Here is a 16,946-nt window from a genome sequence, read left to right as displayed (position 1 = left end):
GTTTGACAATGAACGATGTTTATAAAGTTCACAACTTGGCCGAATGGCCTGGCGCGCCTGACCCATACACAGACATAAAAGTCCTGATCGGGATTCGTCCCCGGGAGTGTCCTGGGTTCGAACCCCGTGATGAAAAAAAATCCACAATAAACAGTGTAGTACGATACATATACAGACTTTTACACTTTTATGCACATAGAAATGTTTCAATTAATGTTCCCGAGTATTAAATTTGTATGTTTTCGAAACTAAATTTACCAAAAACGGCAGTGTAATTTTAAACTGTTTGGTTTGTTTAATTCCAAATGACAGTGGTAAAAGAAATAATAAGAGCCATTAGTAACAAGGCTAAGTTCTTGACTACATTTCCACCTCCATTTGTGACGTTGCACCCCTCTGCAAATCAAAAAATATATGTGTGATTTTTATTAGATAAATGTTATAAGTTACATGATAAGTGGGTCTTCACAACCACTTGTGGCAGTAGAGTGTCTTTCTAACCCATGCATGTCTGCTCCTTATCAGCCAGCAATGATGGTTTGGTCAGATATAGTTTTGTTTCAAGCAATTATATGTGAGACTATACAAAGGGATAAAACGACGTTACAATAAATACTACCAAACTATATTTTGATTTCTTATTTATAGGGTAAAAACAGCACAAATAAAAATGCCAGGGAACACACATGGCATTTGATGCACAAACCTACCGCTGGCACACGACACATAACATGATCTTGTCGCAATTCCGAACACTTGAGAATCTCGACATCGAGTAGTTGTTGATCCGCATTTGCGTGTTATCAACTTAAACTGAGCGTTTCCACCTGCATGGTCGACAATTTAGTGTAAAGTCAGAAGTGTCTATTGGCCTGCTCATACTTTTCCATTGAAAACGAGCATAGTGAATTCATCCGTTAAATGGTAAGAAGCCGTGCTTTAGGGCAAGGGTCCGCAAATACTTTTTGGCGCGACCCTAAAAAATGCTCTAAATTCTCGCGACTCAAGCATGAAGTTTGTGGTAAGCATGTGGGTTTGTGGAAAGTACTAGCAACTAAATATCAATATTAGGACTGCTATTATGCTATTGTCAGTTGCTATTTTCACATAAAACAGTATGTAAACGAACGTATTTATTCTAACAAGTGAGAACGGTGGGCTCTGTGTTGAGAACACAGCAAATCAATTCGAGGTTTAATTTGAGAGACGGCAAGCCGAGAATCGTGCTCTTCTTCCAGTCTTGATCTGTATTTGCTTTTAATATAAGATAGTGCAGAAAGCGCATGACTAAACTGTATGTAACAGTTACGTAGTCATATGTAACAATGCAATAATAATTAAAAGGTTGAAAAAAGGCCGAAGTTCATTAATACTGTAGATGCGATGCTCACATTCATGGGAAATTTTGAAATATTTCGCGACCCAGACTGGAAGGTCTCGCGACCCACTATTTGCGGGCCCCTGCTTTAAGGTATATCTGCTTTTTATGCAAAGTCTGGCAGACGGCCAGTGTCTAGGCTTTATCCGGTGCTAGTTTTATGCATGACACACATAATGCTTAAACTTAAAACTACAAGAAGATATTTGAATTTTTGTTGTTAGTGTAAACTTATTGTCTCATGAACGAACTTACTGGACACAATGTCAATAGCTGTTTGACAAGCATTGACGCCGATCGTGCAGTTCCTCAGATAGTTGTTGTTAATGTTTGGTCCGTGACACTCGGTGTTAGAAGCGTTCTGCGACGTGTAACGGCATTCGTAGCACTTAAACGGGCATCCTGGGACAACAAAACAAATTCAAAACCGCCTCAAAACTGTTTTAAGTAATTTTTGATTAGTTTATTAGCGTTTTGTATTATTAAGGCATTAAAAAACTGACAAAACTGCAATTGTATTCAACTGAGGTATATTGTTGTTTGTATTTCTGGATTAATAAATTACACATAACTTACCTTCTGCCACAAGAAAGGCGATAATCAACACAATAGCTGATTTTTTGTAATCCATGATTTGCGGTTCAGTTTCAAATGCCTTTGAAATGTAAGAGAACTTAACGCAAAAATATATTTAGGCAACCGTGACCAAGTATATTAGAGTGACTGTCGCAATTCTATTCTAAGACAAAACAAACCTGACGCTTTAGCTTGTAAACCTTACCAAAGTTTCTACGCTTACTGCAGTGGGCAACCATATAGAGTGGTCAGTCATCAATTTTGCCCCCGTTTTTCGTGTCATTTTCCCCGTTTGAAATTCGCGGAAGTGGTTCTGTTTGATGGATGAACTGTTAGTGTGGATACAGGGATCGTGTAACATGTAACTTGTTTGCGGTTTGCATACAAATAGAGGCCATTTATATCCTTTACATAATAATACTCTCGTTGTCGGAACACTAGGTTGTTCGTTCACTCTTACCATAAGCGAACTATCATCACTAGAAAAGCCGGTGTGTTGTAACAACACGCCAATTTTGAAGCCGTATACAACACGCGACACACCAAGCCGTGTTGTCAGGTGGTGTGTTGTTTGGAGGTGTGTTGTTCAACGACACGCCTGCCGTGTTGTTTGAAGCTGCAGTTTTGCGACACACCTGGTGTGTTGTTTGAACACACTCATACAACACGCGTGTTGCGTGTTGTTTAGAGCTATAAAGCATGACACACCAAATACCGTTTTGTATTTTATTGTAAACAGTACCGTATACCAACGAAATAGCGCATTTATCGAAGAAACAGAACATAACGTTTAACAGAACAAACGAAACAAAGTTATGGCATGAATGTAACGGTGGGGGAAAAACACAGGTAAAAAATACACACAAAACAAAAGTTCAACTGCATGTCAGATGCTATATAATTGTAATGTACTCAACAAGGCATATGTCATATGCATAGTCATGGCATGTTCAATATCACTACAATAAAAATAACAAGTATTACAATAAAAAATCGAAACCAAAAGAAAACCTGTTCATTTCATTTTTATTGACAACAACACTTGGATAACCAGGCGATGTTGCAAACTGGTCCTGTAAAGTAAATAACCAGTTATTAAACAATTACTGCCAGTTAATGTGATTGTAATAGTTAAGGTTACATGAAATCAAAGTTTGTTGGAGTTACTAATGTATCTAATCAAAATACCTGTGTTTCAAAGATGACAACATTTCTTTTTTGTAGCAATTTCCTTTCACAAACAAGCAGCAGCATATGATTATCCAAAGGTTCCCCTATGGCACTTTTGAGAACATGAGTTACGTTTACCATCTGCAAAACAGTAAACACCATATATATTCAAAATATGCTGGAGAAAGAGGCCGATTACTTAAAAGGCAATTAAACTCACACCAAACGTCCCTTAAGATTTCTGGTAGCAAGTGATATTGAATGTCCCTTAATGTTGATTGTCTAAAAACAAGTAATGTATATAAAGCAATGTATAATGTATAAGTAATGTATCCATCAACAAGAACACTATGATAATATGCTATTGCATAATGAAAAAAGATGTATTTTCTCAAATGTAACTACCTCATACATGTTTACTTGTTTGCAACTCAGCCATAAAGATTTGGTTTAATGCCTACCACATGCTGCCTTTGTAACAGAATTAATTCCATCAAAGAATTCCCTTGGTTGTTCAATAATCCATGTTATGCACAGTAAGGCCAGATGCATCATTAGGTTTTGTACAGGACTCTGCAACAAATTATACACTTGAAATACGTAATCATTAAGCAGAAAGTTCTGTTATAAAGGAATTGATATTGTGGAAAGTTAAATTCTTTACCGCTTTCAAGCACTTACCAACAGAACTGTAATAATTTGGCAAAAAATGCAAATAGAGGTCACTTGAATGCATGTTTTGTATGTCTTTTACTTGATAGAGATACCAAATTGTCAAGAAAACCACTTCACTCAGTCATTTGGTAACAGGCTAGCCTAATACAAAAAACAAGCCATTACAACATGCACAAACATATGTTTTATACATGCACAAGTTACAAATGTATGTAAAATTGTAAATATACCAACCTTTCATGAGATTTGCACCACCATCCTGTTCACATTGTCCAAAAGTCTTGAATACATTAAAACTTGTCAATTAATACTCAATTAACTCCTATTAGCCTTGATATTAAGTCTCTTAACAACTTACTTACTTTAAGTCAATCAAGTAAAAAAAGAACTTTGCAGCCGTTTCGTGCGTTCCCGCCGTTACGGTTGAGTAATTTCAAAGTCAAAAGGAAAGAAGGAAAGCAACAAAACAACACGGCGGCGTGTTGTTCTGTGTTTCTGGACTTGAAACGGATCACCTTGACCTTGAATCGACACACCTGGCGTGTTGTTCGTCCCGTGCGGCGTGTCGTTAAGCGAATACACATCGATTATCGCGGTAGCAACACACCTGCCGTGTTCTTAGAACACACCGTTAGTGTGGTTGAAACACACCGGCGTGTTGAAACAACACACTGTTTTTTGTAGTGCATTTCTGTTGCCATTATGACCTTTTTTCAAAATGTAACAGTAGTAAAAACAAAATGTATTTGCAAATACTACAACAACAAAATTTCGGAAGAAAACAATGTGAAAACTGTGTTTTTAATACAAAGTATGACAAGGTTTTAGTTTGCGCACTTATGTATACAATTCTGGAAGTTTACAGTACATTTACTAACAAACAATCAATATTTTAACAAACATTCTGTGTTTTTAAATCAAAGTCCAGCTAACCTGCATTTATAAACTGCATTATTACTGAAACGTCTCCTGGGCCAAGGTCTTCTACTGAGCATACGTGACTTGTGCAACATTCATTTCCACTGCACGGGAACTCCGCATCTAGTTTGCTATTGGGTCAGCAAATCATCCGTTTGTGCATTAGCAAAGGAAAAACTGTAGTAGCAACAACAAAAAAGTCATTATCAGTGTTGCCATGATTTTTTGTTTTGCTGTAGCCTTCAAACCTTTCAGTTTTGAAACTAGTTCTCACGTGCCAATTGTATATGTGCAAAATATGAAAATTCTGCCCAGGTTTCTCAAAGTCAAAGCTTTGTGAGCAAAGAATTATGTGTACAAACTTCTACGTCAAGAGCCAAATCTACTATTTAAATTTCAACAGTTGCTTCTCACCACATGACAGCACAACACAATATATTGTAGTCTAGTAATAATAGATGCTATGTCTGCTACTAACTACTAGAGCTTCACACGACAATACGCCGTTACCTACGACCCCATATCGGACCTACTCCACAAACACCCCGTATCTTTGCGTGTGGTTTTGCGACCGCACGTTGTGCTATTTTTTATAACCTAGTTTGTAGGCTACTCATTAGACTGTATTGCACACAGTATTATGCTTAGTAGATGATTTCTGCAAACTAAAGTCAATACGATTGAAAATAAACAAAAACGATAATTATTTCTGTATCTGTTGACTTTGACACTTCTGTATGTGTTAAAGCAGTGGTCGGCAACCGCCGGTCCGCGGCCCGGTACCGGTCCGCGAGGAGTTCGTTACCGGGCCGTATAATTTTTCAGGTTAAATGTTATAAAACATTTTGCCCATGTATCCCGGGGATGATAAACTAACTTAAGCGTTTTTATTGCTAAATATTTGTAGTTTTTAAAGACCGGTCCGCGATAAAATTTTAGTTTCAAAACCGGTCCGCAGTGCAAAAAAGGTTGCCGACCCCTGTGTTAAAGCAAGGGTGGGCAACCTTTGTCACTGTGGGGCCAAATACAATTACAATAATTAGATCGCGGGCCGCACCTTTATATGACACAAGGTGATTTTACTTCGTTGCATACCAAACATGGTTTACTACAAGTAGAATTCGCATTTGATTCTCGCAGCATATTGTCAGGTTACAGAAAAATAGCACCAGGCGCACTTATCTGCTCAAAAATATATAATAATTGGTCTCGTTTGCCAGTACATTTGAAATCCAAGTGTCTCTGCGGGCCGCACAACCTTTAGTCAAGAGCCGCAGGTTGCCCACCCCTGTGTTAAAGAATGTAATAGAGACTTTCCGGCATTTTGTACCTTACAGTCAATCTTGGAATATGGAACTTTTATTGGTGTAGCTCAGGGGTGGCCAACTTGTTAGACGTTAGGATCGACGAAAATGTTCTCAACTGTACACGATCGACTGATCTGTAGTAATTTAGGCTGCCACTAACATAAAGCAATAACGCAAATTTCTGCATGAGATTTGATGGACAATTACCACATACGAGTATTTATAGTCATGAGTTTTATTGTCAAGCATCACCTAGTTCTTACAACAATAAAACGTCGAATATGTACATATTTTTCAGTAGTCAGATGGAACTTTTAAATCTCCCCAATCAATTGCAACCAGGGAGTCGAACCGGAACTGAACCCGAACCCGCGAACCGGTTTGAGCGGTTAATTTCATTGAACCCGAACCGAACCCGAACCCGAACCGCTAATTACGATTTTCTAAAAGCCCGAACCGGAGTTGAACCCCATATTTTGTTTGGCGTTGGACCCGAACCGGAACCGAACCAGTAAAAAATACAGTCTGTTTTATATTTTGTGATATTTTTTTCAAAACGGCGCACTGAAGAATACGCGAGATAACTTATAGGGCGTGTCAAAAATAACAGTGCACTATCAAAATTATTTTGGAGTTTGATAAGGTCAGGTAGATCTTGGGTAGAATTAAATTGAAACGAATAAAAATTTGAACCGATTTAAAAACCGCAAACGGGTTCGGACCGGAAAATTTGCCCAAACCGGAACAAAACCCGAACCCGAAAATATACATTTTTAAAAACCTGAACCGAACCCTAACCCTTAAAAACAAAACCAAGTAAACCCGAACCGAACCTGAACCCATATGACAAGCGGTTCGACTTCCTGATTGCAACTGCTTCGTAAACACCCAAGTTGTGAGGACAAGCATTGTAGTTGTTACGACTTAATGTGGTGTCAAAATAACAATTGTTACGCAACAAAGAAAGTGACATTTACATAATTATTGTCTCATTGCAATTTGTGCGTTGTGTTAAAATGTTAGAAGTGCTGTTTTATATTTTTAATTTGTTTTTCAATTAATAAGCTTTTGATTAGTGGTAGAGAATTTAGTGCGTTCGACCAGTCAAAAGCAGACGATCGACCAGTCGATCGCGATCGACGTGTTGGCCACACCTGGTGTAGCTTAATTCGAAATTTTGAACAGGACTTGCCACTTTTACGGTATTTGCATACTCACGTAATGTTTTTGGTATCCGTTTTAATTAATTTAATTAAAATAAGCGTGCAATTGAATAAGGGTATAAAATATTTTAAAAAAATGTATATGTAGCCGCTTGGGTGTTTATTCACAAGTACAAACTAGGTACGTTGCAAGTATTGCCGTTCTTCATTTCAAAGTGGCCAACTATCTACTTAAGCCCTTAACTTTAAACTTAGATCGCTAAAAAGTTCCCTACGCTACAGGTTTTTAGTTTCTACTCTGACGCGCTACACAAGCTCCTTAGCTCTGCCCAAATAAAAAAAATCATCGGCGGATACATTGTACTACAACTGTAACGCAAAGAGATGTAATATGATAGAAAAGATGAACTGCAGTAACTTTGTTTGCAACTATGTACAGACATACATATTCAGCTTTTAGTTTTTGACCACGTCAGTCAGTGCACTAAATTCCTCTGCTATTGATCCACAGTTAAAAAACAAAACAAAAATAAACTATACCGTAATTGTAATTTCCCGCCGGTAATGTACAAGATTTGCGACATCTAGAGTTTTAATCTTCGTGAAATTTGCAGTTGTGTATCCTCCACAACGCACTGTGTCGGATTTAAAGTTATACCCGAAATGTCATGCAAGACTGGAATAACAAGTGAATATAAAACGAATACCGATAGATAGATTTAGTTTCGTGGCGTGGTATAGAAGAACAGGCAAATCAAAAATCACTCTTTTTAAATTTCTACTGCCACCTAACGGAAATTCGATTCTGTTTTGTACAACCACTATTCCACATAGGCAACGTTCAGGAACTTGGCCGAATGGTCTGGCGCGCCTGACCCATATAACTTACAGACATAAAAAACCCTGATCGGGATTCGTCCCCGGGATAGTCCTGGGTTCGAACCCCGTGAAAAAAAAAAAAATAATAATCGACTTTTGTTAAATCCACAAAAAACAAAGTATTGTAATACATATACGGACTAACAAACTTTAATCACACAGAAACGTTTTAGTTTTTTGAAGAGTATTAAATTATTTTCCAGTGATTGATTTTTTAATTCCAAATGACAACAGCAACAGAAATAACAAGAGCCATAAGTAACAAATCAACGTTCTTGACCACATTTCTAGCAGCATTTGTGACGTTGCATCCCTCTGCAAATTAAAACGGATTTATAAGATTTTAAGATCATGAAAGTAGGTCTACTAATGCAGGTTGACCGACTAAATACAGTGAAATGTCTAAATTAACGACATGGTTTGTTAATGTGTAAAAACATATTTTTAAACGTTATTGTATGATATTCTATATAAACTTTTTTGTTTACAACAGGTGTCTGGATTTGTCAAAAAGTATTTTAAGCGGAGCTGAAATAGGGTTTGGTTTTTTATTACAAGATAATTGTGGATGCTGATTACACTTGTGACAGTAGGGTGTTTTAAGCCCTGCATGTCTGCTTCCTGTCAGCCAGCATTAATGTCCTATAGCACGGTCCAAAACGAAAAAAAAATTTGAAAACAAAATTTTTGTTTCGAAATTTTGTTTCGAATTTTTTTGATTTGCGCATGGTGACGCTAGAGGACTGTGGAGAGTTGCATTATTTTATGTACGGACTGGGCCTCAATTATACCATCGTAGTTCATTTTTATGAGATTAAAAGTTACTTTTCATTATTATTGCCAATCATTCACCGTTAAAGGAAATTATAAACAGAAGTTAAAATTTCAAAATTAAATTTCGTTTCGAACAAAGTTTGCAAAACGAAATTTTGTTTTCATGTTGGGTTCAAAAACGGAAATACAAGTTAGTTTGGGTTCCACCGAGAAATTAGTTAAATTTTGCAATATTAGTGGAAACAAATGAAATTGTAACATAATTATCTGGCAATTACGATATTCTGGAGTTGTTTAGTGCGACTCTTAAGTGTGATGATTTTATTTGTGAAGAAAACAGATCAGTTTAGTAATAACATTCTTACCACACGTTAAGTTAGAGAAGCATCAAGAGGTTTCACATTAAAGTAAAGCAAAAACGTGACTATTTGTCGAGATAAAGAGAATCTTCCACTATTTACAGCAAAATATAATAAAAGATCTTGTTTACAAACAAACTTGACCGTGTGTCGAAAAAAACAATTAGAAAGGAAGAATTTGGTTTCGAAATAAAATTTCGTTTTGAATAACGTTTTCAAAACGAAATTTTGTTTTCGTGTTAGGTTGGTAAACGGAAAACGCGGTGGCTTTGCTTGCACCAATAAACTAATTGAATATTACGACACTTGTGGGAATAAATGAAAGTGTGATGTAATTTTGTTCTAAATTATGTATACTTAAGTTGTTTTGATGCAACTGTAAAGTGTAATGATGTTTTTTGTGTAGAAAACACTTCATTTCAACTATGGAATTCTCACTTTCACAGACGAATTAAAAATTTTTGTCAATGTATCTTTCTGAAAAAAATCTGGGTTATAACCTGCAAAGTTTCAGGTTGTTCTAAAGAGCGAAACAGAAAAGAGAAACGACCGCTAACGTGATAGATGTAGGTCGTTGTTAGTATACCTTAATGGCTCCAAAACACAGACGAAATGAGTTAAAATTAAACGGTTTTCACGAGCCAACCTGGATTGGCAACCAGAAACAGCATGCAGAGTTTTAGTTTGTTCAGTTAAGTAAACCGAAATGACAAGCTAACATGATGGTTATTTTCGTGGGCACGACCACTAACGCTATATAACTAGGTCGCTCTTACTATGCTTTAATGGCTCTAAAACACGAAAGAACATAGTTAAAATTAAACGGTTTTGACGAGCCAACTTGTATTTGCGACCAGAAACAGCATGCAAAGTTTCAGTTTGTTCAGTTAAGCAAAACCGAAATGACAAGCGAACATAATAGTTATTTTCGTGGGCACGACCATCTAACGCGATATATGTAGGTTGCTCTTACTATGCTTTAATGGCTCTAAAACACGAACGAATTGAGTTAAAATTAAACGGTTTTCATGAGCCACTTTGGAAACCCAACCAGAAACAGCATGCAAAGTTTTAGTTTGTTCAGATAAGAGACCTTGAAATGACGTGCGAACATGATACTTATTTTCGTGGGCACGACCACTAACGCTATAGAACTAGGTCGCTCTTACTATGCTTTAATGGCTCTAAAACACGAACGAAATGACTTAAAATTAAACGGTTTTTACGAGCCAACTTGGAGTCCCAACCAGAAACAGCATGCAAAGTTTCAGTTTGTTCAGATAAGAGATCCTGAAATGACAAGCGAACATGATATTTATTTTCGTGGGCACGACCACTAACGCCATAGAAGTAGGTCGCTCTTACTATGCTTTAATGGCTCTAAGACACGAACGAAATGACTTAAAATTAAACGGTTTTCACGAGCCAACTTGTATTTGCAACCAGAAACAGCATGCAGAGTTTCAGTTTGTTCAGTTAAGGAAAACCAAAATGACAAGCGAACATGATAGTTATTTTCGTGGGCACGACCACTAACTCGATAGATGTAGGTCGCTGTAAGTATACTTTAATGGCTCTTAAACACGAACGAATTGAGTTAAAATTAAACGGTTTTCACGAGCCAACTTGTATTTGCGACCAGAAACAGCATGCGAAGTTTCAGTTTGTTCAGTTGAGCAAAACTGAAATGACAAGCGAACATGATGGTTATTTTCGTGGGCACGACCACTAACGCTATATAACTAGGTCGCTCTTACTATGCTTTAATGGCTCTAAAACACGAACGAAATGACTTAAAATTAAACGGTTTTGACGAGCCACTTTGGAATCCCAACCAGAAACAGCATGCAAAGTTTCAGTTTGTTCAGATAAGAGACCCTGAAATGACGAGCGAACATGATACTTATTTTCGTGGGCACGACCACTAACGCTATAGAACTAGGTCGCTCTTACTATGCTTTAATGGCTCTAAAACACGAACGAAATGACTTAAAATTAAACGGTTTTCACGAGCCAACTTGGAATCCCAACCAAAAACAGCATGCAAAGTTTCAGTTTGTTCAGATAAGAGATCCAGAAATGACAAGCGAACATGATGCTTATTTGCGTGGGGACGACCGCTAACTCGATAAATGTAGGTCGCTGTAAGCATACTTTAATGGCTCTTAAACACGAACGAATTGAGTTAAAATTAAACGGTTTTCACGAGACAAGTTGGAATCCCAACCAGAAACAGCATGCAAAGTTTCAATTTGTTCAGTTAAGCAAAACTGAAATGACAAGCGAACATGATGGTTATTTTCGTGGGCACGACCACTAACGCGATAGAAGTAGGTCGCTCTTACTATGCTTTAATGGCTCTAAAACACGAACGAAATGACTTAAAATTAAACGGTTTTGACGAGCCAACTTGTATTTGCGACCAGAAACAGCATGCAAAGTTTCAGTTTGTTCAGTTCAGCAAATCCGAAATGACAAGCGAACATAATAGTTATTTCCGTGGGCACGACCATCTAACGCGATATATGTAGGTTGCTCTTACTATGCTTTAATGTCTCTAAAACACGAACAAATTGAGTTAAAATTAAACGGTTTTCACGAGCCATTTGGAATCCCAACCAGAAACAGCATGCAAAGTTTCAGTTTGTTCAGATAAGAGACCCTGAAATGACGAGCGAACATGATACTTATTTTCGTGGGCACGACCACTAACGCCATAGAAGTAGGCCGCTCTTACTATGTTTTAATGGCTCTAAAACACGAACGAAATGACTTAAAATTAACGGTTTTAACGAGCCAACCTGGATTTGCAACCAGAAACAACTTGCCAAGTTTCAGTTTGTTCAGGTTATCGAACCTGAAATGACAGGCAAACATGACAGTTACTTTCGTGGGGACGACCACTAACGCGATAGATGTAGGGTCGCTCTTATTAAATATTAATGGCTCTGAAACACGAAGGAACTGAGTTAAAATTAAACGGTTTTCACGAGAAAACTTGAAATTGCAACCAGATGCAGCTTCCAAAAGCATCAGTCAATTGATTTTCGACATACAAAGTGTCAGCGCAACACTGGCTCTCCGGCCGTGACCAGTCCACAAAGGGACTGACAGGTTTTTTTGTTTGTTTTAACTTTAATTCTACTGCAAGTTTGCAGAGTGATATTACAGTCTATTAAATATCGAATTGTAAAAAACCGTTTTCTTTCAACAGAATTGGTTCTAAAATTGCCAATCATACAAACGTTGGTCGTTCATGACTACTCCACAAACAGGTTGACATCAGGCCGTCAATTGCTTGTTTTTAATTTAGTTCTAATAAAATTTTGGAACACGATGCTACCGTATATTTAAAATCTGCCTGTGAAAACCGTTTAATTTTGTTTCGTCTTGTTCGTGTTTTGGATCAGGAAATGACCTGAGTGCTGGCTTGGGCACTAGTAATAGAAAACATCGATAAAATTAACTAGCCTACTTATACCAAACTATTTGCAAATAAATTCATTTGTTTCGTAAAAGTTTCAGAAAATTATAATCCTCGACGTGCTAACAATAGCAGGGTGTTATGTGATACACTATCTACAACATTTTCTTGTTCATTAAGCACTGTTTTTCCATAGCTTTTGACGTAACAGTCAACCGTGATGGCGGTCATCCAATGCTTAGCAGTCAGTGGCTATAATAAGAAAAAATAAGTATGATGTTCGCTCGTCATTCTTGTTTGGATAACTTGAACAAACTGAAACTCTGCATGCTGTTTCTGGTTGCAAATCCAAGTTGGCTCGTGAAAACCGTTGAATTTTAACTCAGTTCGTTCGTGTTTTAGAGCCATTAAAGCATAGTAAGAGCGGCCTACTTCTATCGCGTTAGTGGTCGTGCCCACGAAAATAACTATCATGTTCGCTTGTCATTTCGGTTTTCCTTAACTGAACAATCTGAAACTTTGCATGCTGTTTCTGGTTGCAAATCCAAGTTAGCTCGTGAAAACCGTTTAATTTTAACTCAATTCGTTCGTGTTTAAGAGCGATTAAAGTATAGTAAGAGCGACCTACTTCTATAGCTTAGTGGTCGTGCCCACGAAAATAAGTATCATGTTCGCTTGTCATTTTTGTTTTGCTTAACTGAACAAACTGAAACTTTGCATGCTGTTTCTGGTTGCAAATCCAAGTTGGCTCGTGAAAACCGTTTAATTTCAACTCAATTCGTTCGTGTTTTAGAGCCATTAAAGCATAGTAAGAGCGACCTACATATGTGGCGTTAGTGGTCGTGCCCACGAAAATAACTATCATGTTCGCTTGTAATTTTGGTTTTGCTTAACTGAACAAACTGAAACTTTGCATGCTGTTTCTGGTTGCAAATCCAAGTTGGCTCGTGAAAACCGTTAAATTTTAACTCAATTTGTTTGTGTTTAAGAGCCATTACAGTATACTTACAGCGACCTACATCTATCGCGTTAGCGGTCGTCCCCACGCAAATAAGTATCATGTTCGCTTGTCATTTCAGGATCTCTTATCTGAACAAACTGAAACTTTGCATGCTGTTTCTGGTTGGGATTCCAAGTTGGCTCGTGAAAACCGTTTAATTTTGACTCAATTCGTTCGTGTTTTGGAGTCATTAAAACATAGTAAGAGCGACCTATATATCGCGTTAGTGGTCGTGCCCACGAAAATAAGTATCATGTTCGCTTGTCATTTTGGTTTTGCTTAACTGAACAAACTGAAACTTTGCATGCTGTTTCTGGTTGCAAATCCAAGTTTTCTCGTGAAAACCGTTTAAAGCAGGGGTGTCCAACCTTTTTGGCCAAAGGGCCACATGCGGTATACGAATGATTGCGCGGGCCACTTGAGTGTTAGTGCTAATTTGGAATCTTAGAAATACTTGTAATTTCTTATAAAAATCCTCACACCGAAATTCTTATCTTGGAAATGTGTATTATCCTCGTTTACAGTTATAAGAACAATAAACACACGAAGAAAAAGGTAAGTCAACAAAGGTTTTCCCACAAGTCGATATTTCAATGTGAAGTTTGGCCCTGTTTTTCTTTAATAAGTTTGGCAATATTCGGTGAAATGGACGATGGAGAAATGTAGAGCGATTATTCCATATGGCTGTCAGAAATTACTGATCTAACAGGGGATTTTCAGTCACATGCCAAACTTTCTCGGAAAGTTCTGTTAGCGTTACTTGCATATTGTTTTCTGTTTGGCATAATCTATATCACTGCAGAGTTCGGAAGACGTTGTACTGCTAAATGCGTTTTGCGCGAGTCTCTGATACCAGATGCATTTCAATAAACCAATAAACATTACTTATTCTCTTGAAGCACGAAGCAGATTATGACGTAACAAATACTAGTTGGCTCGTGGAAACTGTTTAACTTTATTTCAGTTTGTTTGTGATTAAAGACCAATAATGGAAGTTACCAACATTTTTATTTCAGTTTGTTTGTGATTAAAGGCCAATAACGGAAGTCACCAACATTTTTAAAGCCTATTTCAAGATCACGAAATACCAGTAGTCAATAATATCAATAAATCTTGGCACCAAATGTTACTCCAAACCTTACTTAAAACTGAAGTATTTGTAGATTCATGCATCGGTATTGTAAAGGTGGAAAAAAAGAAAACTTGTAGTGCGTATGAAAACTGACGTGCCATCAGTAGCAGGGTTTTTGGTACTGCAGTGTGTGCAACATTTTCTTTGTTCACTGACCGTTGTTTATTCCCGCGCTTATGACGTAACAGTCAATTGCTATGATAGTGGCACGATGCTTTGTAGTCAGTGGCTGTGGTTAGAAGTTTAGAAAATTCAATAAGTATGTTGCACTAATATCAACTGAATTACTATAAGACGCACCATTTTTTGATTTTTCACGTCTAACCTACCAACAAAGTATTTGTACTTGGATTTTGATTATAAGCAAATAGCTTTCCACTTGAATTACGGTGAATCTTTCAGAAATCGCTTCGCTTGATGTACAAGTGTTACTTCAAACCGATTGATTGCCTTTTGTTCTTCGAATATCGTTAGCACTTTCTACAAATTTGTTTATGTTCTTCTTCAATTCTATTAAACAGACAATTGTTGTGTTCAAATTACTTGTTTCAACGCTTTGTTCTACGTTTGTTTTACTACTGGATATTGTCAGCTGTATTGTAAAGATTGTTGATGTTCTTATTAAAATTTTGTTGGAACCGTTTTTGAAACAAATTTGTTTCTTGAAAAGGTTTTCGAAAGAAATTCATTCCTTGAAACAGTTTTTAAGGCAAACTCGTTTTTTGAAATGGTTTTGGAGCCAACTTGTTTTTTGAAACCGTTTTGAGGGCAAAATCGTTTCTTGAAACGGATTTCGAAACAAATTTGTTTGCTGAAACAGTTTAGAAACAAATTTTTTTCTTGAAACGGTTTTCGAAACGAGTTTTTCGATCACAGCCATTTATTACTATGTCTGCCGTACCGTGTGGTAAGAATGTTATCACTGAACTGATCTGTTTTCGACATCAATAAAATCATTACACTTTACAGTGCAGTGTCGCATCAAACAACTCGACAATAACTAATTTCTTGGTTGAAACCTAACATGAAAACGAAATTTCGTTTTGAAAACGTTATTGGAAACAAAATTTTATTTCAAAACCAAAATTTCGTTTCCATAATTCCCTTTCACGACACAGGATCAGATTCGTTTAGAATACAAGATCTTACATTATCTGTTGGCGCAAATAGTGCAAGATTCACGTTATCGCGATAAACAGTTACTATTTTGTCTTACTTCACTGTGAAACCCTAGATGTTTTGCTTATTTAGCGTGTGGTAAGAATGTTGTTACTGAACTGATCTGTTTTCTACACAAATAAAATCATTACACTTTGCAGTCGCATAAAACAACTCAAAAATATCGAAATTGGCAGATAATTATGTTACAATTTCCTTTTTGCCCACAAATTTTGTATTATTTAACTAATTTCTTGTTGGAACCTAAATCAACTTGTATTTCGTTTTGAAACCTAACATGAAAACGAAATTTCGTTTTGAAAACGTTATTCGAAACAAAATTTTATTTCGAACCCAAAATTTCGTTTCTATATTTCCCTTTCACGACACAGGATCAGATTCGTTTAGAAAACAACATCTTACATTATCTTTTAGCGTAAATAGTGCAAAAATCACGTTATCGCGGTAAACAATTACTATTTTGTCTTACTTCACTGTGAAACCCTCGATGTTTTGCTGATTTTGTGTGTGGTGAGAATGTTATCACTAAAATTAACCGTTTTCTGCATAAATGACAACTTTACAATGCAGTGTCGCATCAAACAACTCAAAAATATCGAAATTGGCAGATAATTTAGTTACAATTTCATTTATTTCCACAAATGTTTTATTACTTAACTAATTTCTTGGTGGAACCTAAACCAACTGGTATTTCGTTTTGAAACCTAACATGAAAACGAAATTTCGTTTTGAAAACGTTATTCGTTACGAAATTTTATTTCGAAATCAAAATTTTCCTTTCTGAATTCCTTTTGCGGCACACGGTCAAATTCCTTTTTAAACAAGATCTTTTATCATGTTTTGGCGTAAATAGTGCAAGATTCACTTTATCGCGATAATCAATCACGATTCTGCTTTACTTCAATGTGAAACCCTCGATGTTTTGCTTATTTAGCGTGTGGTAAGAATGTTATTAGTGAACTGATCTGTTTTCTACACAAATAAAATCATTACACTTTGCAGTCGCATAAAA

General features: G+C 36.7%; 1 long non-coding RNA gene across 5 annotated transcripts; it reads right to left on the bottom strand.

Moving 5' to 3' along the window:
• Positions 1-2,666: 2,666 nt before the first annotated feature.
• Positions 2,667-4,483, bottom strand: LOC145209277 (uncharacterized). 5 transcript variants are annotated; one of them, XR_013855048.1, is made up of 7 exons: positions 4,162-4,483; positions 4,034-4,079; positions 3,806-3,940; positions 3,586-3,697; positions 3,345-3,406; positions 3,143-3,265; positions 2,667-3,027 (listed from the first exon to the last, which is right to left on the bottom strand). It is a non-coding gene; the product is annotated as an uncharacterized LOC145209277 (long non-coding RNA). The 5 variants fall into 5 exon arrangements; XR_013855050.1 differs by lacking the exon at positions 3,806-3,940 and having other exon boundaries at positions 4,162-4,482; XR_013855047.1 differs by lacking the exon at positions 4,162-4,483 and having other exon boundaries at positions 4,034-4,155.
• Between the last annotated feature and the right edge of the window lie 12,463 nt (positions 4,484-16,946).

Source organism: Phallusia mammillata, chromosome 1 (assembly GCF_965637545.1).
Source record: "Phallusia mammillata chromosome 1, kaPhaMamm4.hap1.1, whole genome shotgun sequence".
In the NCBI taxonomy this organism is placed as follows: domain Eukaryota; kingdom Metazoa; phylum Chordata; class Ascidiacea; order Phlebobranchia; family Ascidiidae; genus Phallusia; species Phallusia mammillata.
Note: the sequence above shows the minus strand (reverse complement) of the source record. Positions and strands in the feature narration are given on the sequence as shown.